The 26,596-nt window shown below is 37.4% G+C and overlaps 1 non-coding gene across 1 annotated transcript; it reads right to left on the bottom strand.

The window, feature by feature from the left end:
* Positions 1-9,989: 9,989 nt before the first annotated feature.
* Positions 9,990-10,096, bottom strand: LOC141593783 (small nucleolar RNA R71). The gene has a single exon (XR_012521847.1). It is a non-coding gene; the product is annotated as a small nucleolar RNA R71 (small nucleolar RNA).
* Between the last annotated feature and the right edge of the window lie 16,500 nt (positions 10,097-26,596).

Below are 26,596 nucleotides of genomic sequence, written 5' to 3' on the forward strand. Positions count from 1 at the left end.
GTGGAAGCGGTAGTTATGCGCAAAAGATGAAGAAATGGAAGAAAACAGAAAAATGTCGGAAAATAAAAGGGAGGAAAGACTCCCATAATTCCGCAAAACGACCAAACACAGCAGAGGAAAGGTCGTGAATTGGTACAGCAGCGACAACGGTCGATCGACCATCTTACCCAGTCGATCGACCAAGATGACGGGAACAAGCTCTGGGAATCAGAGCGCTCGGTCGATCGACCAAGATGGCGGTCGATCGATCGAAATGGTCATTCTTTGTAACCGATTTCTTCGAATTAGCTCAATAAATTGAGCTAACAAGGTCTATAAACCTGCAAATACACATAACAATGCGCCCAAAATTGCGCAAAACCCAAAGTAACAGTCTAAAGTTTATAAAAATCCTAAGCAAACCAAATTAAAGAGCGAAGTCTCGCGCACACGAAAAACGATAAACAGTCTAAAAGCAATAAATTGTCTTAAAAAGGTCTAAGAAACGAAGCAACGGAAACTGCGGAAAATCTCCGACCAAGGCTTCTGTCTACATGAAGTAGCTTCCGCAGTGCTCATCTCAGAAGCTGGACTCCACTCTACTCCGACTGGAATACTCAATGGATCATCTCTAGCATCTTCCCAAGCATGACCATCATCTTCTAGCTCCTCACACTCGAGATCCGACTCCGAAATTTTGACTGGCTCCTTCTTCTTGGGCTCCTCATCTGGCTCCTCGTCCGTGCCATAACTAAGACATCCTAGACCGCCTCTTTGAACAATGGGCTCCTTCACAGCTGGAGCGATTAGCGGTTCCTCCTTCCCCAAACCATTTCCTGCAATACTCAAAACAGAAGAATCTTCCTCCAATTTGCTCCCAATCTGGGGCGGAGGTGTCATAACAGGAATAGGTACATGCAAGGGAGTAGGAGTGTCAGTAATGACAACATAAGACTTACGAGTAGAAATCACATTACAAGTCACAGGACACATAGCATCTTTCTTCCTATAAGTCTGGGTAAAACTAATGGACTGCTTCCCTACTTTAAAGGTTAGTGTCCCTGAGCCAACATCAATAACTGCACCAGCAGTGTGCAGAAAGGGTCTACCCAAAATGATAGGAATATGAGCATCCTCGGGTATATCTAGTACAACGAAGTCAACAGGGAAGAAAAACTTTCCTATTTGCACAGGAATGTCTTCTAAGACTCCTATAGGCTGGACCGCAGAACGATCAGCCATCTGTACCGTCATACTAGTAACTGCAAACCTAGTCAATTTCAATTTTCTAGCTAGACTCAAAGGCATAACGCTAATGTTGGCTCCTAGGTCACATAATGCCTTCTCAATTGAGAAGGTACCAATATCGCAAGGAACGGAAAAGCTACCCGAGTCAGCTAACTTGTGTGGAACAGTGTGAGTCAAATAGGAACTAGATTCTTCAGTTAAATTAACAGACTCGACCCTATCAAGTTTCCGCTTCTTATTTAAAAGTTGTTTCATGAATTTCATGTAAGCGGGAACTTGATTTACCAACTCAAGAAAAGGTACTTGCACATTAAGACCATGAATGACATTTTTAAATTTTTCAAAGTATACCTCATCTTTTGTTGGTACCAGCCTCTCTGGATATGGGGCTTGCAAAAGTAACTTAGCCCTCTCCTCTAGGTCTCTCATACCGGCATTATCTGGCATTGGAGGACGAAATGGCTAATCATCAGCAGCGCAGTCAGTCGATCGACCATGTATGTAAGTCGATCGACTAACTTCTACAGGAACAGTAGCTGTTTCTTTTCGCGGACTGGTCGATCGACTGGATGATGTGGTCGATCGACCGTGATTACTGCTGATCGTCTTTTTCTCGACCTTTTTCTTCTTCCCTTTTTCAGCAGCTTTCTCAGGTCCATCAAGAGCAGACCCGCTCCTCAGCGTCATTGCATGTACGGTCTCAATACGCTGATTCAGAGAGTGGAATTGACTTGGTATCTCAGCTGCATTCTTGTCTAATGTGGCAATTTGAGATATCAGCTTCGTGATTAGGGCCTGATTCGCCGCATTTCTTTTCTGTACTTCCACCATAAGCAGCTGCACTAGACTCGTCAACTCTGCAACTTCGTTTTTCAACTCTTGCTGTGACGGAGTGGAAGGTGGTGGGGCTTCATGAGGAGGCACATATGGTTGATGCGGTGAAGTAGGAGCGTAGTTATATGAATTGTCGAGCTGAAGTTGATGAAAAGCAAACATCTTCTCCTTAGGGTGCCCGCATCCCTCAGATGTGTGTCCCGTTCCGCCGCATCTCCCACAAAACGGCATCTGCTGCTCCTGAGAATGGAACATGAGTGGACTCTCCTAAAGTACTGCAAATAAACAACACTAAAGAAGAAGATAAGAACTGCCTCAAGGTACTCAGTCTTCCCTTGAGGCGAAAAACAGACTAAAATGAAAAACAACTAAAACTAGCGCTGCCTCCCCGACAACGGCGCCAAAATTTGATACCTGTCGAAGTGAGTACCAAAAATAATATTTATAATTTCCAAACTACTACTAGCAAGCGGTAGTAAGGGTCGATCCGCAGGGAGGTAGGGAGATAATAGTTATTTCTATATTTCAGTCTGTCGGGTAACAGTTGTGGGGGTTTTGATTTTCAGTTAATTCTGAGGCAAATGAAATAAATAAGTAAATAAAAACAAGCAATGAAAATAAATGATGATGATCAAATAATAAAAAGGAGCTAGGATGATCGGGTCACTACAGCTTCGATGGCACATAAGTCTAGGTAGGTCTCGAAATACAGTCGTGGGTGATGGGTATGACAAGTCCTCTCGGCCCAAGTCAACTAATAGCCCCTCTCGGTCTATGCTATTAGTCCCTAGGTGTCACTAATACTAACTTTCGTTCTTGACTAGTGATCCTAATGCCTAAATTACATTATCTTTCGATCTAGCAATTTAGCCGTCTTAATTCGTTAATTTAAGTCCTTCCCTATCTTTCGATCTACGGGTTGGTCAAAACTAAGCATCTAACAAGTCTCCGCTAGGTCTCATTGATAGATATTGCACTTAACGAATTAAACGAAGCAAATCAGACGCGAAGTCAGTCGATCGACCAGCTACTCCAGTCGATCGACCAACCGGCTCAGTCGATCGACCAGATAAGCCAGTCGATCGACCAAGCCCTAATCCGAGGGTCACCTATTCGTATGCCATCTACGCTAAGTTCGCCTACATCCTAGCAAGGTATTTAGCTACTCATGTCTATGATGAAAATAACAATAAGACTAAGGCATAAAAATACTGAATTCATGATTGAGACAATTGAACAAACAAATAACATAAATTAGTAACACGGCTTTGGGAATCCTAACTAGCAAATCTAACTATAGAGAAATTAAAGCAATAAACTGAAATTTGGAACAGAAGATACCGTATGAAATTGCAGCGAATAAAGATCCCAAAAACCGAATGCGAAACTAACTTGTATGGAAGGAAATAATTATAAACTAAGAACCCTAGAATTTGATGATGAAAACTGATAAAAACCGAATGAAAACTGAATGTAAAAAACTGGATGCCTAGTGCTTAATGTCAGGGTACGTTATATAGAAATATAACGTAACATTATTCCTAAACCTAACACATCTTGGGCTTCGGGTTTCTCGTTCTATAAGTTTAATTCACGAATCAGCTCGTAAGTTGGTCGATCGACCACTTAGGCCAGTCGATCGACCAAAGGTGCTGTACAGAATTGCATTCTGACGATTCCTGCAGCGCGCATCGATCTTAAAACAGCTGCCATTTCTTCGTTACTTGGTCAAATCAGGCGTTCTACGCGGCGTTGGAAAGCTAAGAGGATAGGCTTTCACCTCCAATTGGAATCACTTGATTACCAGCTGTAGCACTCGAGATATAGCCATTTTAAACAGCCTGCAATGTCGAGAAGCACTTCTTCGCTTGTTAAACTCGTACGCACCCATGCTTTTGCTATCTTTAGGCCTTGAAACGCGCACCAAGTTCGCTTCCCGAGTCTTTACTCCATGTCAAATGCAATGCAAGGTACTCGGGGACGGATTTAGCTCAATTTCCGCTGGATTCTTCACATTTCTGCAATAATGTACAAAAACACGAATGTAGACGGAAATAGGGAGAATAGTAGCATAAACTACATAAATGAGCTCTGAAATGCGTGTAAAATGAGGTGTAAAATATCATATAAATGACACGCATCATAGTCATTGCCCACTTCAACACCTTCGGGTTTGAACTCTTGATATTTGAATGGATAGGGTGGTGTGACAATGGAGGAGGAGGGCTTTTCAATTTCACCCCTTTGTTGACGGATGATGTACTCGGCGTCCTTTGAGAGTGGAAGTAGGTAGTTTGTTCGATGAGCACTTAAGCGGCATATCTTGGAAGGCAAAGTAAAAGATCTAGCATCATTGGTGAGCCACCCATAGTTGGTGTCAAGAGGATTATGCTTGACCCACTTGTATTTGTTAATCATGGCATCCATGTCAATGAGATGACCCCCTTTGATCGCCAGATAAGTATTATCCTTGTTGAAATTTGCGTCAAAGTACTTGGCCAAGAGAGTCACTAGACCTCCATTTACGATAAAAGCCGTGCCTTCCTTGCCACAATCAACATTTAGCAATCTTTCCACCAAAAGCCTTAGAGCGTTGTAAGGCTTGGTGAATTCCCTTCCGACATTTAAGGCCGACTCAAGTAGAACACAATCGAGCTTTATTAAGTGGTTAGTGTCTTTCCTTGCAATTATAGTATTCCCGATGACCTTGTGCCACACTCTAATGCCCGGATGGTGGACTAATAGAGCGCGACAAGCATGAAAGTTCTCAAATTTCTTCCCGGAAATCGCCTCCCAAAGAGGAGCGGGGTCATACTTTTCAGGCTTCTTGTGATAATAAGGAGTATCACTAAGACCTAACGCTTTACTCAAAACATCAAAGGTGATGCGCCTATTCACATTGGCAAGGCGAAACTCGTTGTATGTTCTAGTCTCTACCTTAGTCACTTTCAATGAACTTAAGAATTCCAAGGTAAGGGAGGGGTATGTCAATTCTCTTGTAGTAAACAATTTTCCCAACCCCATGGCTTCAAAGAAAGCTCTTGTTTGCTCAAGGACACCCAATTTATTCAAGGTATCTTCACATATGAATTTGGTGGGTAGAATGGCTTTCTTAGCATACTTGGCAAAAGTATCCCTATGAGAGTTAGAAATGAAAATTACCTCCGGATAGTTTGGTAATTGAGCAATTTCCGGAGTTGTTGTTGTTGTTGCTTCCAAGGGAGGATCTTGTTGTTGTTGAACTTCCAAGTTTGCACTAGAAACCACCATAGCCATTGAAGCTTTCTTTGCTTGAAGGCTTTGTTGCCTTTTTGAGAGTGCCTTTGCCTTGAGTGCCTTTGTTGCTCCTTTTGTTCTTGCCATTGATGATTATACCAAGAAAAGATTGAAAATCTTCAATTTCCAATTATACCCAAATCGATATTAAGATGAAAGGATTTGCCTTTGTATTTCAAAAATCGACTCAAAGGTTGAAGATTTTGGTGCTTGGATTGATTATTGTTACAAAAGGAGTGATTAATTGTTGTTGTAAGGAAGTTTGGATTTGATTTTGTTGAATTTGGTTGAGGAAATTTTGTTTTTGGTGATGGAGAGGGTGAGGGTTTTGGGGTTTTTGGGTAGTGTTTGAATGTATGAATGAATGAAATGAATGTGGGATTGGGTATTTAAAACACCCGAAATTTTCAAAACTGCGGGGGGAAGACGAGCGGATTCCCGTCGGGACGCTCGGATTCTGCTCAATTTGCTTCAGGATTTCTCGCCTAAAGACGAGCGTCTTCTCAGCTAGGACGCTCGGATTCTGAATCAAAGAAGAGCGGATTCCCTTATAGGTTTTTTTCTTATTCTGCACTGGCAATAAGACGAGCGTCTTCTTGCAAAGACGAGCGGATTCTTTCAGACGAGCGTCTTCTCTGCTGGGACGCTCGGATTCTCTAACAGACCAAAATTTTCAATTTTGCAGCTCATTTGGATGGACGGATTTGTCCATAGACGCTCGGATTCCCATAAGACGAGCGGATTACCCATAGGGACGCTCGGATTCCTCCTGGTCTACCCGGATTCAGTTCCATCCGTGCACTTGCATATCCCGTGTCATTTTCATTCTTCAAATCCCGTGTTCTTCATTGTAGAGGCACTACGGAGGCATGAATAGCCTAGGCAATTGCTATCCCCACACTCAGCTAAAGCACTACACATCAATAAAATCATTAGTCCCTCCCTAACTTCTCTCAAAAATGATAAATATCTTGATCAAGGCAATAAAAAATCCAAAAATGACAAAAATACAATGTAAGAATTAAAATGCAAGTTAGGGAGTTAGAAATATTTACAAGTGGTGGTTTTGAGAGGACTCCACCAAACTCTCATCCTTAGAGAGATGTCATGGGGGCATGTTCAAGGTGTTGTTGATGTTACTCAACACCTTGAAGAAGTAGTCAAAAGCTTGTTCATTATCATGATAAAGATCCTCAATAGATCTTTGCACTTGTTGTCCTTCATGTTGGTCTCGATCGATAGCATTACCAATGTAGGGATTAAAAATCCCTTCAAACTCATCGTCCCAAAGACCGCAAACTTCATCTACTTGATCATTAAAGATCTCTTCAGTTGATAGAGACAACTCTCCCACTTTCTTCTTTTGGCCAACAAGGCCATCTTCTTCATTTGTCATGGATGAGCTTTTCAAGCTCTCTTTGTTACTATTCTCTTGCTCTTTGAATGGAGAATCATCAATTTTCTTCTTCCATTGGAATTCCGACTTCTTCCTATCATCCTTCCGGCTATAATGATCAACCATAAAACACGGCTCATGCAAACGGGGAGCTCTCATGGTCTTGTGAAGATTGAAAGTTATGCTCTCATCTCCCACTTCTAGAGTGAGCTCTCCATGCTTCACATCTATCACCGCACCCGCAGTGTGTAAAAAAGGTCTACCTAGAATGATTGGAATGTTGGAGTCTTCCTCCATGTCAACAATGACAAAGTCTACCGGGATGAAAAATTTCCCAACTCTTACGGGAACATCTTCCCATACCCCTAATGGTGTCTTCGTCGATCTATCGGCCATTTGGAGTGTAATATTGGTACATTTAAGCTCTCCCATCCCTAACCTTTTACTCACCGAATACGGCATAACATTCACACTAGCCCCTAGATCACATAAGGCTTTGTTAATCGTGGTGTCACCAATGGTACACGGTATTGAGAAGCTTCCCGGATCTTTAAGTTTTGGAGGTGAACTCCCTTGAAGGATTGCACTACTCACCTTAGTGAAGGCGATAGTATCAAGTTTCCGGATCGACTTCTTTTTCGTAAGGATGTCCTTCATGTACTTTGCATAGGCCGGCACGTGATTGATTAATTCCGTGAAAGGAATTGAGACTTCCAAATTCTTTACAATCTCCATAAATTTTCCATGTTGGTCATCAAATTTGGGCTTGGCTTGACGACTTGGAAAAGGAAGTCTAATCACAATGGGTTCCTTCTCCTTGGCCTTATCTTCACTTTTCTTTGAAACTTCTTCCTTTGATGGTTCTCCTGTGATGTGACCATAATTAGTGCATATTTAGCCCCCGAATTAGCCTTGTTCCCATGCTTTTTAGTGCATATTTGGGTCATTTATTATCTTTAGTTCTTTGTTTTGCATATTCTTTGAGATTTTGATCCCTTGGTAGGAAAGAAGTAAGAATCTTGCATTTTCATGGCAAAACGAGACTAAATTGATCGAATCCAATGACCAAGCATCAAGGAGAGACAAGATTAGGTACATATGATAGTAGATGAGCAATGTTGAGAAAGGATCCTTGAGTCCCCAAGGAAATCCCCAAGGAATTTATGAAGAAAAGGGAAGAAAAGAAGAAGAAGTCTTGCTGAGGCACAATCCGTGCGGATTGTCTACAATCCGGCCGTCCTCCACCTGCACAATCCGGGCGGTTTTCCACCAAGACGCTCGGGTTCCACCACCAGAATCCGCCCGTCCCGACCCTGATCCGCTCGGATTCCTCTACAGCGCATTTTCGTCTTCTCCAAGCTACAAAGAAAGAAGCCCTTCCTTCGGAAAATACCGGCTCCTCCCTGCTCAATCTAAAAAGTGTAATTACTAGTTTAGCCCTTAGTTAACCCTAATGCATCCCCCTAATTTCCACTATAAATACCCCATTAGTCTAATTAGAAGAGCATGTTCTTCTTATCAATAAGTAGAGTAGTTAATATCAATCAAATCTCTCTTTAGTTTTGTAATCAACAATTAATCAAGTTCTAATACAAGTTTTATTTCCTTAATCTCTCTTGTGTTCATCTTTTATTTTGGGTAATTGAAGATTATTTGGGTTATTATTGGGAGATTGACAACCTCTCAATCAAGCATCAAGTACTTCTTTATCTTTGCTTTTTTTTGGAATCATTAGTAGGTATAATTCTCTTAATCCCTTTTTAATTATTGTTAATTACTTTCATTTATTCATCATGTTTCATTTTTTTGGTATGATTGACAACCTTGCTAGCATGATCAACATGATAATGAGTGAGTAGTCTCTTAGCTAGGGTTAATGGGTGATTAGGGGAAACCAACATGGGGAATGATTCATGCTTAAATTAATATGCTTTCATGGTTTATTTGCTTGCTTGTTTTGATCTCAACTCATGCACATGTTATGTTTGATGAAATGCTAAGCCTATGAATCCTTGCATTTACCACCATCACCTATCTTTTCAATGAGACTTGTAAGACATAAACCAACTCGAGTCTCATTTGACCATGCATGTTGTTGAGTAGGGAAGATTAAGTCGACTTGTAGGTGTTGTACAATCTAATCGACTCGGCTCCGGGACCCAAACTTTCCTAGGATTGTAAGATATAACCCAACTCAATCCATCACAACAATAATTGCTAGCTTATAATTTGAGAACATGTTTGTATGATCAATTCCCATGATTCCCCTATGACCCCATGACACCCTAGTGCTTTTTATCAATTGTTTACAACCATTTTAGTTCATCTTGCTTGTTTATTTACATTGCTATTTTAGTTAGTGACCTTCTACATCAACCCAATTTGTGACACCCCTAAGATACCACTAGTTTCAATTGAAATCTGATCTCAATTCCCGTCCCTTGGGATCCGACCTTTACTTGCCTCTTCACTAATTGTAGAGTTGTTTGTGAAGCTATAAATTGTGTTTTGATTCGGACGTGACCCAACGACCACACCTTTAATTGTGAACACGAAACGGACCGATCAAAAATGGCGTCGTTGCCGGGGACGGTGTTAGCTTGATTTAGATTTCTTTACATTGTTATTAGTTGTGTCTTTTCTTTGCCTTGGGGAAGTAAAACTCCTCAAGGTTTGTTCTAATTGTTTTAAAGTTGTTTGATATTTTGCATGTCTAGAAGATCACAAGGTGATTTGTTACCTTTTGACCGTGAAATTGAAAGAACCTTGACGAACAATAGGAGACTTGCAAGGAGGAATTTGAGAGGTATTAGTGAAGTTGTTCAACCAACTATTGAGTTCATCAACCCTTTCGCAATAGAAGGTGAGGAGAACCCATTACACAATACACCCCAAAATCAACCTACAATGCCTAAATTTTCGTCACATTCCGTACCCACCGAGGAGAACCTACCCAATGGTACTCCTACTCCACAACATCTAACCGGAAATTTTATTGCCAAATCCGCCTTTATCCAATTAGTCGAAAGGAGCCAATTTGGGGGGATGCCTAGTGAAGACCCTCATTCTCATATGGAAACCTTTTGCGACTATTGTGATGCGATTTCTTAAACCGGTGTAACTCAAGACCAAATTCGATGGGTCTTATTTCCTTTTTCTCTAATTGGCACCGCGAAGCAATGGTTAAAGGGCCTTGATAAGGGCCCAGTTGGCTCTAGCTTTCTACAAAAAATTCTACCCACCGGAAAAGACTAACTTGCTAAGAGCTCAAATTACGGGTTTTAAGCAAAGGGATGAAGAATCTTTGTATGAAGCTTGGGAACGGTTCAAGGGAATTTGTCGCTCATGTCCTCACCATGGACTTAGCGAATGGTTCTTGGTACAACAATTTTGGAATGGTTTATATGAAGATTCATGGAACATTCTCAATATGGGATCAAATGGAATGTTCACCGAAGTTGATGACAATCAAACATGGAACAAAATTGAGGAAATGGCGGTCCATAACTCACAATATAGTAGACCTCGCAAGGCTACTAGAGGAGGAAACCATGAAGTAGACTCCGTTACTCAATTGGGTGCTCAACTTAGTGCTCACATTGACACAATCAATTTGAAGTTTGAAAAAGCTATGGCTAGACTTGAAGAGGACTCAAAATCACCAAAGCATCATGTCAATGCCATGACGGCATCTTCATCAATCCCAAGTGGGATATGTGAGAATTGTGGAACTTTGGGACATGACCAAAGTGAATGTAGGGGAACAAATGAACAAGTGAATGCTTTCCAAGCATACAAGAGTGGTACTCCTTATTCCAACTATTACAATGAAAACATCAAATTCCATCCAAATCTCTCATACAAAAGCCAAAATGTTAAAAACCCTCAAACAACATACACCCCACCTCCCATGAGAAACCAAAATCAAAGACCCTTTTACAATCAAAACCAAGGTTACCAAAATCAAAATCCATACAATCACCAAAATGACCAAGGTTTTGATGTCCAAAAAGCGGTCCTCCAAATGCAAAAGAATCAACAAGAATTTTTCACTCAAATGCAAAAAGATAGCCAAGCAAAGGAAACAACCATCAACAACATCCTAGCTCACACCAAGATGTTGGAAACCCAATTGACTCAACTAGCATCTTCAAGCTCACAAAGACAAAAGGGGCAATTACCACCTCAAAGTAATCCCCCAAGACATGAAATGGTTAGTGCCATTCACTTGAGAAGTGGTACAAGGTATGAAGCACCGAAGAAGCAAGTTGAGGATGAAGTTGTGGAAGCTAGTGATAAGGAAGAAATTGTGCAAAACTCCAAAAATGGAGAATCATCAAAGGAAGAAAGTTCAAAGAAAAATGAAGACAAGGTCAAGGAGAAGGAGCCCGTTGTGATTAGACTTCCTTTTCTAAGTCGTCAAGCCAAGCCCAAATTTGATGACCAACTTGGAAAGTTCATGGAAATTGTCAAGAATTTGGAAGTCTCGATTCCTTTCACGAAATTAATCAATCACGTGCCGGCCTATGCGAAATACATGAAAGATATCCTCACAAAGAAGAAGTCGATCCGGAAACTTGAGACTATCGCCTTCACTAAGGTGAGTAGTGCAATACTTCAAGGGAGTTCACCTCCAAAACTAAAGGATCCGGGAAGCTTCTCAATACCGTGTACCATTGGCGACACAACGATCAACAAAGCCTTATGTGATCTAGGGGCTAGTGTGAGTGTCATGCCGTACTCGGTGAGTAAAAGGTTGGGGATGGGAGAGCTTAAATGCACCAACATCACACTCCAAATGGCCGATAGATCGACGAAGACACCATTAGGGATATGGGAAGATGTCCCCGTACGAATTGGGAAGTTCTTCATCCCGGTGTACTTTGTCATTGTTGATATGGAGGAAGATTCCAACATTCCGATCATGCTAGGAAGACCTTTCCTACACACCGCGGGTGCGTTGATTGATGTGAAACATGGTGAGCTCACTCTAGAAGTGGGAGATGAAAGCATAACCTTTAATCTTTACAAGACTATGAGAGCTCCTCGTTTGCATGAACCGTGTTTCATGATTGATCATTATAGCCGAAAGGATGAGAGGAAGAAATCGGAACTCCAATGGAAGAAGAAAATTGAAGATGCTCCATTCAAAGAGCAAGTGAATTGTGACAAGGAGAGCTTGCAAAGCTCATCAAAATCAATCAAAGAAGAAAAGGATGGCCTCATTGGCCAAGAGAAGAAATTGGGAGAGTTGTCTCCATCAAATCAAGAAATTTTCAATGATCAACTTAATGAAGTTTGTGGTCTTTGAGACGACGAATTTGAAGGGATTTTTAATCCCTACATTGGTAATGCCATTGATCAAGAATGACAACAAGGGCAAAGGTCTATTGAAGAGCTTTATAACGATAATGAACAAGCTTTTGATTATTTCTTCAAGGTGTTGAGCAACATCAACAACACCTTGAACATGCCCCCTTGACATCTCATCAAGAATGAGAGTTTGGTGGAGTCCTCCCTAAACCACCGTTTGTAAATACTTCTAACTCCCTAACTCGCATTTCAATTCTTGTATTGCATTTTTGTCATCTTTGGATTTATTTTATTTACTTTGATCAAGATAATTGTCATGTTTGAGAGAAGTGAGGGAGGGACTAACAATTTCAATTGATGTGTAGTGCTTTACCTTAGTGTGGGGATGACAATTGCCTAGTCTATCCTTCCCTAGTAATGCCCCCACAATGAAGAACACGAGACATGAAGAAGAATGGAAGAATGGTAAGGGAAATGCATTGTACACGGATGGAACTTAATCAGGGTACAAAAGGGGTAGAATCCGAGCGGATTCAGGAGAATCCGCCCGTTTTCATGCAATCCGACCGTACTGGGCAGAAGACGCACGTCCCTATGAAATGCAATTTTGAAATATTTTTTACTGTAAGAGAATCCGGGCGTCCTGAACAGCAATCCGCCCGTCTCTGAAAATCCGTCCGTCTTGAAAAGAAGACGCCCGTCTTCTAAGCTGAGGAAAACAAGAAAAATTCCTGGACTGAAATCCGTCCGTCTTCTGGAGAATCCGCCCGTCCCGTGTCAGCTAATCCGAGCGTCTTCTCTTGAATACGCCCGTCTTTAGGCGAGTTTTATCAAACCCAGAAAGTGCAGAATCCGCCCGTATTGGGCAGAAACCACACAGATTGCCCCTGCAGTTCGAAAATTTCGGTCTTTATAAAACCCCTCCCACCTTCATTCATTCATTCATTCATTCATAACACTACTTCAAAACATCAAAACCCTCATCCTCTCCATCACAAAAACAAAATTCCTCAACTAAATTCACCAAAATCAAATCAAACCATCCTTCTAACAACAAATCAATCACTCCTTTTCCAATAACAATCAAAACCAAGCACAAATCTTCAACCTTTGAGTCGATTTTTGAATTCATAAAGGCAAAGCCTTTCACCTTTAAATCGACTTGGGTACACTACTAATTGAAGATTTTTCATTCTTTTCTTGGTTAATTCATCAATGGCAAGGACTAAGGGAGCAGCAAAGGCAACAAAGGCACCAAAGACACTTTCACAAAGGCAAAAGGCTCTTCAAGCAAAGAAAGCATTGGCTATGGTGGTAGCAACCCCAAACTTGGAAGTGAAACAACAACAACAACCTTCTATGGGAGCAACAACATCTACTACTCCGGAAATCGATCAACTCTTGCATTATCCGGAGGTAACTTTTATTTCCAAAACCCATAGAGATACTTTTGCCAAGTTTGCTAGGAAATCACTTCAATCCACCAAATTTATTTTTGAAGATACTTAGATAAATTAGGTGTCCTTGAGCAAACGAGAGCCTTTTTCAAAGCAATGGGGTTAAAGAAATTGTTTGAAACAAAGGAATTAACATACCCTTCCCTTACCTTGGAGTTTTTGAGTTCTTTGAAAGTCACCAAAGTTGAGACTAGGGAAAATCTCGAGTTTCGTCTAGCTAATGTTAGTAGACGCATTTCCTTTAGAGAATTGGGTGAAATTTTGGGTCTTAGTGATGAACCGAGTTATTTCAATAATTATGGAAAGTATGACCCCGACCCTCTTTGCGAGGCAATTTCCGGAAGGAAATTTGAGGACTTTCATGCGAGTCGTGCTCTTTTAGTCCACCATCCGGGCATAAGAGTATGGCACAAGGTCATAGGAAACACCATTAACGCAAGGAAAGATACCAACCATTTCACCAAACTTGATTTTATTCTTCTTGAATCGGCTTTGAATATTGGGAGAGTACACACCAAGCCTTTCAACTCTTTAAGGCTTTTGGTAGATAGATGGCTCAACATTGATTGTGGGAAGAAGGGAACTACCGTTATTGTCAATGGCGGCTTAGTCACTATCCTAGCCAAATACTTTGATCCTAACTTCAACAAGGATAGCAAGTATGAAGCAAAGGAGGGTGGTCATCTTGTTGATATGCATACTATGATAAACAAGTACAAGTGGGTTGCCCATAACCCTCTTGACACCAAGTATGGATGGCTCACTAGTGAAGCTAAATCGTTCACTTTGCCTTCAAAGATTTGTCGTCTAAGCGTCCACCGGACCAATTATCTACTTCCCCTTTCTAAAGAGGCCGAGTATATTATCCAACAACAAAAGGGTGAACTTGAAATGCCCTCCTCTTCCATTGTCATACCACCTTACCCTTTTGAGTACGAAGAGTTCAAGCCCGAGGGGGTTGAAGCAAGAAATGATTATGTGACTCTTCTCATGCAAGCAATGCACAATCAAGCCTTTGAGGATCGGAAAAACGCTTACTTGGCTCAATATCCACCCCTCCTACACTTAGCTAGGCAAGGACTACTTGATCCATCATGTCCTTTGCCTAGTTGGGCGGATAGAGAAGTCCTATTTCCGGGTGCATCTAGGGTCGTTTCGGGTGACAATGAGGTTGTTGGTAATGAAGAAGTTGATGATAACATTGGTGAAGAAGCAAGTGAAGAAGGAGGAGAGGATGGTGAGCAAGATGGTGAACAAGATGAAGAAGAAAGTGAAGAAGCAAATGAAGAGGGAAGTGGCAATGAGACCACTTCTAATGAGGAAAGTGGTGATGATGATGATATGATAGAAGATTAGCAAGCCTTGGAGGCTCCTACCCTCTCATGGTTTGTCTATTTCTCTCTTTGTTTTAAATATTTTTCTTGATAATTGATGGAGTAGTCCTAGCAGCATAGAGGACTCACACCTCGGTACCATTGAGGTGTTCTCATTTTATTGTTCCCGCTTTTAAAATCTAAAATGACAAATTAGTTTCATGCATTGCATAGTGTGTGCATGAACTACACCCATCCTAAGACATTAGCAATAGTGTCTCACTCGGTTTGGGGAAGTTAATGCATACACAACGGGAGGTAATCTAAATTATCCTCTCCGTCATAACAAAAACCCATGCATCATGTAGTGTAGCTTAGTATAGATTGCATTTAGTATAGAAATCATGCATCATCTTTGCATAATTTTCATCATTTTGGCCATTGAGGACAATGCCCATATTAGTGTGGGGATGGGAATTCTAACATTTAACTCTTATTCAAAAAATCCAAAAAAATTGAAAAATTTTGAAAATCATAAAAATTCGAAAAATTGAAAACCCAAAAACATGTTTATTTCCTTTTGTATAAATTGTCTTGTATATATTGTGTTTGTTCTATCCTTGTTCACATTGATCGACTACGCCACATCCGAGACATGAGGATATTGAAGACCGCATGGTATGATCTTTCCAATCTCCTTTTTCCTCTTTATGTTAATGACTATGTGGCTTTATTTTGATTGATGCAGTATAACAATGTGAACTTAGGACTTGCATTTAGTTTATATGTCATATTAGTTGATAGAATCATTTGCATTAGGATGTTTATATTAGTTGCATCATAGCATGTAGTTGCATGTTAGTTTTGAAAAATGCCTAATTAGGAACTTTGACAAGAGCAACTAAGCCATTACAAATACTTGTTCAACTTAAGACTTTGCCTACTAGAATGGTTGTAAAACACCTTAGATAGTGTCATACTAGTGTCTTTTGACCCATGACCCAAAGCCTAGTCAAGGGTTTGCATGTGAGTCACCTATCCAACCCCGTGATGCGATGTGGACTTGGTTAACTTGTCTAGGTGACCTTGATTGACCTTGTGGTAAGGCAACCCAAAAATATTTTCTATCAATAAGTTTGAAGTGCTCATTTCTAAAGTTTTGTCATGTGGAAGTAATTTAATGCCAAGGAAACCTCAAATGTTATGAATTGTTGAAAGTTGAGAAATTTAAATTGTTTTGATGGAGGCGTACCACTTCGATGTGCTTTGGAGCGGGATCCATTGAATTGGGCCCCCACACGGTTGTGAATTCGGCCGCCCAGAGACAGAGTGACTATCACCCCGAAAAGCTATTGTCTAGAGGTTAACCGGTTTCCTAATAAGCGATTGGCGAAAGCAAAGGACACTAGCCCGGAAGGGACAAACCCCATCTAAAATTTTTGAAATGTGAAAGTTGAAATGAGGTCAAGTTTTGAACACTAGTCATATCCACCCGTTGTGTATAAAGATTTGAGCATTTCATTCCCAAAAAGCCTTTTTGTCAAGCCACTTTGTCGAGCTTGGGACGATCCATGACCTTTACTTTTGTATAGAATTCGAGACTTGTCATGTCATATGCTACTAGCATCATAGGGATCATCATTCCACCACCATCCGATCGCTCTTGACGAAAGCATTTGGAAATTGAGGACGAAAGTAGTCTAGTTTAACACCATTTGGAGGTGATTTAGTGCCATCCTCTTAGCCTTAGTAATTTGTTGAACTAGTATTTGTGAAGGATTACATGCTCTTAAATTTGTTCCTCTTTAGCGCCTCCGCCACTTGATGAGGAAGTGGCTATTCTTTTGTAGATGCATCCATTATGTGATTTTGTGTGCTTAATGTTTGGATGTGTCGCCATTTTGGCAAGACCCACCTTGCCTTGCAAGAAGGCATCCTACCTCATGGTTGTCTTGTTGTGAGTTGAAGGGGCGGAGTGAGACCCGGTAATTGTCTCATATCGGCTATGTTATTAGGTTAGTTTAAATAATGGTCCTAGTCTTTGTCACCTCTTTACTCGGGACGAGCAAAGGTTCGGTTTGGGGATATTTGATGTGACCATAATTAGCGCATATTTAACCCCCGAATTAGCCTTGTTCCCATGCTTTTTAGTGCATATTTGGGTCATTTATTATCTTTAGTTCTTTGTTTTGCATATTTTTTGAGATTTTGATCCCTTGGTAGGAAAGGAGTAAGAATTTTGCATTTTCATGGCAAAACGAGACTAAATTGATCGAATCCAATGACCAAGCATCAAGGAGAGACAAGATTAGAAGGCCTTTGTACATATGATAGTAGATGAGCAATGTTGAGAAAGGATCCTTGAGTCCCCAAGGAAATCCCCAAGGAATTTATGAAGAAAAGGGAAGAAAAGAAGAAGAAGTCTTGCTGAGGCACAATCCGTGCGGATTGTCTACAATCCGGCCGTCCTCCACCTGCACAATCCGTGCGGTTTTCCACCAAGACGCTCGGGTTCCACCACCACAATCCGCCCGGATTCTCTTGAATCCGCTCGGGTTCCATCGCCAGAATCCGCCCGTCCCGACCCTGATCCGCTCGGATTCCTCTACAGCGCATTTTCGTCTTCTCCAAGCTACAAAGAAAGAAGCCCTTCCTTCGGAAAATACCGGCTCCTCCCTGCTCAATCTAAAAAGTGTAATTACTAGTTTAGCCCTTAGTTAACCCTAATGCATCCCCCTAATTTCCACTATAAATACACCATTAGTCTAATTAGAAGAGCATGTTCTTCTTATCAATAAGTAGAGTAGTTAATATCAATCAAATCTCTCTTTAGTTTTGTAATCAACAATTAATCAAGTTCTAATACAAGTTTTATTTCCTTAATCTCTCTTGTGTTCATCTTTTATTTTGGGTAATTGAAGATTATTTGGGTTATTATTGGGAGATTGACAACCTCTCAATCAAGCATCAAGTACTTCTTTTATCTTTGCTTTATTATTGGAATCATTAGTAGGTATAATTCTCTTAATCCCTTTTTAATTATTGTTAATTACTTTCATTTATTCATCATGTTTCATTTTGTTGGAATGATTGACAACCTTGCTAGCATGATTAACATGATAATGAGTGAGTAGTCTCTTAGCTAGGGTTAATGGGTGATTAGGGGAAACCAACATGGGGAATGATTCATGCTTAAATTAATATGCTTTCATGGTTTATTTTCTTGCTTGTTTTGATCTCAGCTCATGCACATGTTATGTTTGATGAAATGCTAAGCCTATGAATCCTTGCTTTTACCACCATCACCTATCTTTTCAATGAGACTTGTAAGACATAAACCAACTCGAGTCTCATTAGACCATGCATGTTGTTGAGTAGGGAAGATTAAGTCGACTTGTAGGTGTTGTACAATCTAATCGATTCGGCTCCGGGACCCAAACATTCCTAGGATTGTAAGATATAACCCAACTCAATCCATCACAACAATAATTGCTTGCTTATAATTTGAGAACATGTTTGTATGATCAATTCCCATGATTCCCCTATGACCCCATGACACCCTAGTGCTTTTTATCAATTGTTTACATTCCTTTTAATTCATCTTGCTTGTTTATTTACATTGCTATTTTAGTTAGTGACCTTCTACATCAACCCAATTTGTGACACCCCTAAGACACCACTAGTTTCAATTGAAATCTCATCTCAATTCCCGTCCCTTGGGATCCGACCTTTACTTGCCTCTTTACTAATTGTAGAGTTGTTTGTGAAGCTATAAATTGTGTTTTGATTCGGACGTGACCCAACGACCACACCTTTAATTGTGAACACGAAACGGACCGATCATCCTGTTAGAAATCTAGATCTCTTTACTCAACATATTCATATATGCTATGATTTTAATTTAGTCATAAAATTAAAAGGTGATCTTATGCATGCAAACTAAAAGTAAAATAAGGAAGAAATCTTCATTCTTACATTGATGTTTCGGATCAAAGGGCACAAGAGAGTTCTCCTACTCTCTTGTTCTTGAGCTTTCCTTAATTGGATGAACTAGGATTCAAGTGTAGAATCCCTCCCAAGGAATAATACCCAAGGTAAACTCTTAATAAAATTAATATTATGATTACTAGAACAATATTAATTTTGTGTAAAAATTGACCCAAAATAATTATTTGGTCTCTTAATAAAACCGGTTAAGAGAGAGGGAGGAGAAGGAAGATTTTATCTTTCTAAAATTCTAATTTTAGATGATGAATGAATAATCATTCACTTGTATTTTCATGTAGTGAATTATAGAGAATAATAGCAAAAGACCCTTGGCTCTCTTACAAAGGAAACCGGGTAGGAGGGGTGGGAAATGGCCAATGCATGTGCTTGGTGCTCTTCACAAGAGGCACTAGGTTTGCATGGCTAGGTATAGAAAAATGATCATGTTTTCCACTAACTCAATTAACATAATATTTTGTTAATACCACCCCAATATTTCGGTCCATATAGAGATAAAATGGATTCCATTTTATCTTTGTCAATTTGTCACATGTCATATGTCACATAATATTGTTATGTATTTTTAACATATTAAAAATCAACGCATTAATAAAAATACGTCATATACAAAATCGACTTAGTAATTCATAATTACTTGTACCAATTATAAATCACAATATCTTGTATTTATAATAATTCATTCAAATGCAATTGTTTCCTTAAACAATAATTTCATCAAAGTAATAAAACAATTCGATTACTTAGACCGTATCTTATTTAATCAAATTACAATGAGACACGTAAATATTACTTCCAAAATCGTCCGTCAATTTTAAGTAATTTGATTGACCCGTATCGTCATACGATCAATTAAATGATCAATTAAGAGTGTTACCCTATAGGTATGACCTAGGGGATCAACTGGTCACCACCGTCTCACGACAGTAATGTCAAACTCTAGTCAGCCAATCATTACCGATATGTGTGGACCAGTTGACAGTAAAAATTACTTCCCAATTGTATTCTTTAAAATGAGACTTAAACATGTGATCATCATGATCAACAGTTGTGATCGCATTATTGTCGGAGGACACATATTCCAACAATCTCCCACTTGTCCTCGACAAGTGTGCGTCACCAATTCTCTTGTCCTATTACTGTCTCCCACTCAATGCAACGTGTCTTTCAGGTCGTACTTGCAAGTGATCATATCAAGAGTGGTTTCCTCGATCTGGAGAATAACTGATTGACCGGATTTATCCACCATGGATTCATTCCGAGCGTGGCCACGCATTTCCAGGTCATTACTGTTGGGAAATGTGTCCTCAACAATAGTGCGATCACATGATTTAAATATCATAATTAAATCTCATACTAAGAATACGTGAGGGATGATTCTTTATACAGTCGACTGACCGTCATTAATTGGTAATGATTGGCTAACTAGAGTTTGACATTACTGTCGTGTGACGGTGGTGGTCAGTTGATCCCTTTAGGTCACACCTATAGGATGAGGCCCAAATAGATATTTAATTAATTGTATGCGATACAGATTAATTAATTCCTTAATTATGGGAGTGCAATTTTGCGTCTTATTATAATGTGATTAAATAAGATTAAATTTAGTTATTAAGTGTTAATTTACTAAATTAGTTGAGGTAATAATATAAGTTTTGAGGTAGAGGTAATTAGTTATTTAAAGTTACAAGAAGTTGTAATTTTAACTAACTAGTAATTTTGGGACCCATTATATGTTGATATAATGGTAGTATACTACTCAAAAAGTGGAGTGTATATTATATTATTAATTGTAATATTTAAGTGTTAAATGATTACATTAATAATTAAATATGTAAGATAGTTAAACATATGACTTATAAGCATTTGTGGGACAAATGACAAAAGGCAAAAATAGTCCATAAAAGGACCAATATTTCGGCCAAAAACAAAGAGCAAAAGATGCTCTAGTTTGTCTTGTTCATTTGTTGTAACTTAGTGTGATAGAGACATATCTATGACACATCTTAAAACCTACATCCTACACTCTACCTATAACTAAACAAAGAGTAAAAACAAAAAGCCAAGATTCCCTTCAAGGGTGTGCCAACCGGTTTTGGCATGATAAAATGAGCATTTAGTTGCTCATTTTTACTACTTCTTGTTTTTTTTGCTTGTGTTGTTTTTTCTCTCTAAGTTTTCCTCACATGCAATTGCACAAAACTCTCTATAAATACTAATACACTCATCATATATTACTAGAGGTAGTAATGCAAGAATATTAGTATTATTAAGGAAATATTTCTACTATATATCTAGTTAATATTAGTAGGAATTTTTGGGATTCATCTTGGGTGCAATTTATTGGAGTGGCTCCTATACTTGGAGTCTTAGGAGGATCATCCACAATATTTAGCTCAAGAACAAGTGAAGGAAGGTGACCTTACTTGTGCCCACATATTTTGAAACCTATAACAATGTAAGGAACATTGTTTTTCTTATAAATCTTTCATTTTGTTATGCATGCACTAGATCTAAAGAACAAATAATTAACAAGTTAATTAGTTCACTATTAGAGGAGTCTAATAATAGGTATATGAACCTAACAAGTGGTATCAGAGCATAAGGATGTTGCATGCATAATCGGTTATTGTTTTTCCGAGTTAAAAGGTTAACATATAAAACTAAAAATTTGTGATTTATAAGTATAAGCCACGAAATCACTATGCATGTTATATATTCTGGTCCTAAAATGTTTTTAGGTCATTTTTATGATTCATGGAAATTTATTGCTCATTTTAAGGATTTTTGGTCATTTTATTACATTTTTATGACTAAAATGGGAATTAAAATGCTAAAAATAGTTAAATTTCGTTTCTGACCTTGGAAAATTTATATGACCTCACATGCATATTTTACAAGTTGTGTGTAAAAGGACGAGTTAATTTGATTAATTTTGCATGATTTATGATTTTTATGAGATAAAGATGGATTAAAAGAGGTAAAATGGTTAAAAATAGTTAAATTTCGAATTAAGCCATGATCTTTTAATATGATGTCACATGCAAGATTTACAGAGAGTATGTAAATTTCTAGATTTAAATATCTTCTTTAGCATGATTTATGGATTTTTGAGTAAAAATGGCATAAATAGTGACTATTTTAGCAAAAATTAGCTAAAACGTATTGCATGGCTTGAGAAAATTATTTTAAGTTGCATTAATATCCCACTAATCAGATCTAAAGTTGTAAAAATTATTGGTTTAATTTTCGTATACTTTATACATTTTATGAGATAAAACCGATAAAAATGCAACTATATTTTCTCAAAATTAATTCGAAAATTTTAACCATTATTTTTGACATTATGAGTGTCATGGATTTATTCCAGAATATTCAAAAATTTAAAATTCAAATTTTGAAACTTTTATAATTTGATTTGGATTTATTACATATAAATGATGATTTTAAGGTAAAAAATGAGCATGAAATTAAATCAAGTTGAATTATTGTCAAAAATTTAGTGATGACTAATTTTTGAGTCCTAAAATGTGTTAGGATAATTAACTTGAGCTTAGATGTGATTTAAGTGTTAATTAGTGATTTTAAAAGGTTATTATCACGCATTTCCATAAAACCGGGTTATATGTACGACATAAGTTAAATAGGGCGATTTGGCACATTATTTGGCATGATAGGTACATATTATAATGCTGCATATTTCAATTGTTGAATGTATTTTATTTATATAATTTTGAATTATGTAATTTTATCTTAGTATGGCCTTAGTTTAATCAATATTACCCGTAATGAAAGGGAATATTGATTCGGTTGTAATTTAATGTGATCTCGAATCACTTTTATTTTTTATTTACATTAGTTTTTCCATTTTACAAATGTATAATAGGAATAGCTTTGTATTTTTATTATTATTTGTAATTATGGAGCATCTTCAAAGACGGTGCTATTCGGAAAGGTGATCCGACAAAGACGATGTCTTGGGAGGCGTGCCAATTGAAGATTCAAGGGACCAAAGGAGTTGGTTTCCGAATATGTAATAGATTATTTGATTTTCTATTTTAGGAAGGCCATACTAGGAATTTTATTTATTGCTTTGCATTTCTTTTAATATGTTACATGCATTGCCAAATCGCCATAACAACACATGCATATCATATCGAGTCATCGACCGTGTCAATTATGATTATCGTAGTTCACCGCTTTAGTTCACTTAAAACGTGATAGATAATAAATTGACAAGACCTCTCACATATTAAAAATTGAGAAAAAGCCTTACCAAATAGTAGAAACCCATGAAGTACCAATTTCACAAGGGAGTTAATCCGGCTTCACCGTAATACAAACCTTGTTACGTTGGCGAAGTGGGGTAATAAACTGTTATTACATCGAAATTTGGATTGAGCTCAACGGAAGTATTGTTGACCGTAGTCTCATGTGTTCCGGGCTAAAGATGAGAATTAGAGTAATTTTTACCGACCGAGAGTTCTAAAAGTAGAATCGATTAAAGAGTTAATCCACCGAGTTATATTAATAAGGGATGAATCGGCTCACCGTGCCCGAGTTGATATGAATTTGGATCTCGGAATCATTTATGTAGTTGGGTGGAGGTCACTATATAAATGCAATACTTGTAGTTAATTTACGAGTATTATTAAAACGATGGATGTTAATTATTTCCTTCATTTCCGTTTTTTGTAGTTAATTATTCGCAATGAATTCATCTTATACTCCTACACTAATCACCTAAATTCATAGCTCCGATCATACGATGAAAAATGCTCCGATTATGACAATGATACGATTAGAGAATTACGCGTTGGCTTTAGTAAGGATGGAAGTCTTTGCCTTTTTACTACTTCTTCACCTCCCACTCACATACTCATGCTGTTGGAATATGTGTCCTCCGACAATAATGCGATCACGATCATGATGATCACATGTTTAATTCTCATTATAAAGAATACAATTGGGAAGTAATATTGTTACTGTCAACTGGTCAACATATATCGGTAATGATTGGCTGACTAGAGTTTGACATTACTGTCGTGTGACGGTGGTGATCAGTTGACCCCCTAGGTCATACCTATAGGGCAACACTCTTAATTGATTATTTAATTAATCGTATAATGTTACGAGTTAATTAAATTACTTGAAAATTGACGGACGATTTTGGAAGTATAATTTACGTATCATTTTGAAATGTGATTAAATGAGATACGGTCTGAGTAATTGAATTGTATCATTACTCGGATGAAATTAATGTTTAAAGAAACAATCAAAAATTGAATGAATTATTATAAATACAATCTGTTATGATTTATAAATGGTAAAATTTTTGGCACAAGTAATTATGAAATTACTAAGTCGATTTTTGTATGTGACGTATTTTTGATGATACGTTGATTTTTAATATGTTAAAAATACATAACAAATTTATGTGACATGTGACATGTGACATATTGACAATTGACAAAAATAATATGGAATCCATATTAACTCAAGTGGGCCGAAAATTAGAGGAGTTTTAAGCTAATTATATATTGATTATAATTAGTGGAGGGCATGATGATTACCCTAGTAACTAGCCATGCAACCCTATGGTTTATTGTAAAGAACAATTTTTCCATGCATTGGCTCTCCTCCCACTACCCTTGTCCGGTTTTTAAGAAGAGAAAAACATTTGGTTTTTCTCTTAATTTTTACCTCATATACAATAATGTAATTGTATTGTTCATTCACTTTTTACTCATCCAAAATAAGATTGCTAGAGAGATAAAAATCTCTCTTATTCTTCCTCATAAAAACCGAAAATATCAAGTGTATTGTAATATTTTTGGGTCATTTTTCTACTAAATTAATATTGTACTAGTTCTTATAATATTAATTAGATTAAGAGTTAAGCTTTGGGTATTATTCCTAAGGAGAGATCCTACACTTGGATCTTGTTCTTCCATTAAAGGAAAGCTCAAGAACAAAAGAGAAAGGTGATCTTTTTTGTGCCCTTAAATCCGAAATCCACAATGTAAGGACAAGATTTCTCTTCTATTATATTATTTGTTTGCATGCATAAAATCCGTTTTAATTTTATGACAAATTAATTTAGACATATATGAGTATGTTAATATGTATATGAATCTACATTTCCTTCAATCGGTATCATGAGCCACGGTTGTTTGCATGCAAATTGGTTAAAAGTTTTTCCAAGTTATATGAATAACAAATAAAACTTGTAAAATTTGTGTTATTATGATATACCACGAAATTATTACATGCATGTTAATATTTCTGGTCCTAAAGTGTTTTAGGATATTTTGGTTAATTTTTCGGATTTTTATTGTTCATAATTTACAATTATGGCATTTAAATGTGATTTTATGAGTAAAAATGTCATTTTTGGTCTAAAAATAGCTATACTTCGAATTTTCACTTGGTTTTTGGATATGTTGTCACATATATTATTTTGAGATAACCTGTAAATTTTCATAATTTTTGGACTTGTTATGCTCGAAAAATGAATTTCTCATTAGAAAATTCGGATTTAAGTGAAAAATAGGTTAATATGAGTTAAATTTCGAATCTGGTCATAGAAAATTAATATGTTGTCACATGCAATTTTACAAGATGTGTGTAAAATAATTGGCTATAAAGAAGTCTTTTTGCATGATTTATGAATTTTTGAAGAAAAATAGCATAAATAGTGACATTATTAGTGGAAAATTAATAAAACATAATCTATGACTTAGGAAAAACGTCTAATGTTGCATTTTATTATATTTTTCAGATCTAAAATTGAAAAGTTAATGAAAATAATTTTTCCATGTTTTTATGATTATTTTATTAAAATCGATAAACCGCAACATTGTTTTTCCAGAAAATTTTCGAAATTTTTAACCTAAGATTTTGAACATTATGAGTGTCATGGAATTTTTTCAGAATGTTCATGAGTTTAAATTTCAAATTTTGAATTTATTTGAAATTTTGTGATTTATTTGAAGTTTAATAGCTTATTTTTGTAATTTTGGTCCATTTATGAACAATTTTATAAAATATGGGTTAATTATGGTCAAATTATTAGTGAAGACTAAATTTTGAGTCCTAAGAGGTTAGGGTAATTAACTTATGCATAAATATGAGTTTATGTATTTTTGTGATTATAAAATGTTGAAATCATGCAAATCCGTAAAAACCGAGTAATATACGATATTGGCTTATTTAAAGGCGATTTAGCATAAAAATTGAGCATGTTCATACATATTATAATGCTGCTTTTTTCTTTATGATTGTCATAATTTTAATTTATGTAATTTTAAATTATGTAATTTTACTTAGTATGGCCTTAGATTTTAATTGGTATTTCCCGAAATGTATGGGAATATCGATTCGGTTGTAATTTTATTGTGATCTCGTATCACCGTTTTGTAATTTAATAGATTTATTTTATTTTAGTTACAAATGTATAATAGGAAATTATGTAATTTATTATGTAATTTTATTCATTCCGGAGTTCCAAAAGACGGATTTCTTCAAGAATGGCGATACATAAAGACGGTGTTACCTCGAGATCCGTGCCACAACCGAAGTTCAAGGGACCAATGGAGTTGGTTTCCGAATATGTAATAGTTAAATAGTTTTTCTATTTTAGGAAAGGCCATACTAGGATTTATTTATCTTTATGCTTGCATTTTATTTTATGTCACATGCATCGCTAAATCGCCATAACTAAACATGCATTATCTTTTATCGAGTTTATCGACCGTGTCAATTAGAATTATCGT

Source organism: Silene latifolia, chromosome 7, assembly GCF_048544455.1.
Source record: "Silene latifolia isolate original U9 population chromosome 7, ASM4854445v1, whole genome shotgun sequence".
Classification (NCBI taxonomy): Eukaryota; Viridiplantae; Streptophyta; class Magnoliopsida; order Caryophyllales; family Caryophyllaceae; genus Silene; species Silene latifolia.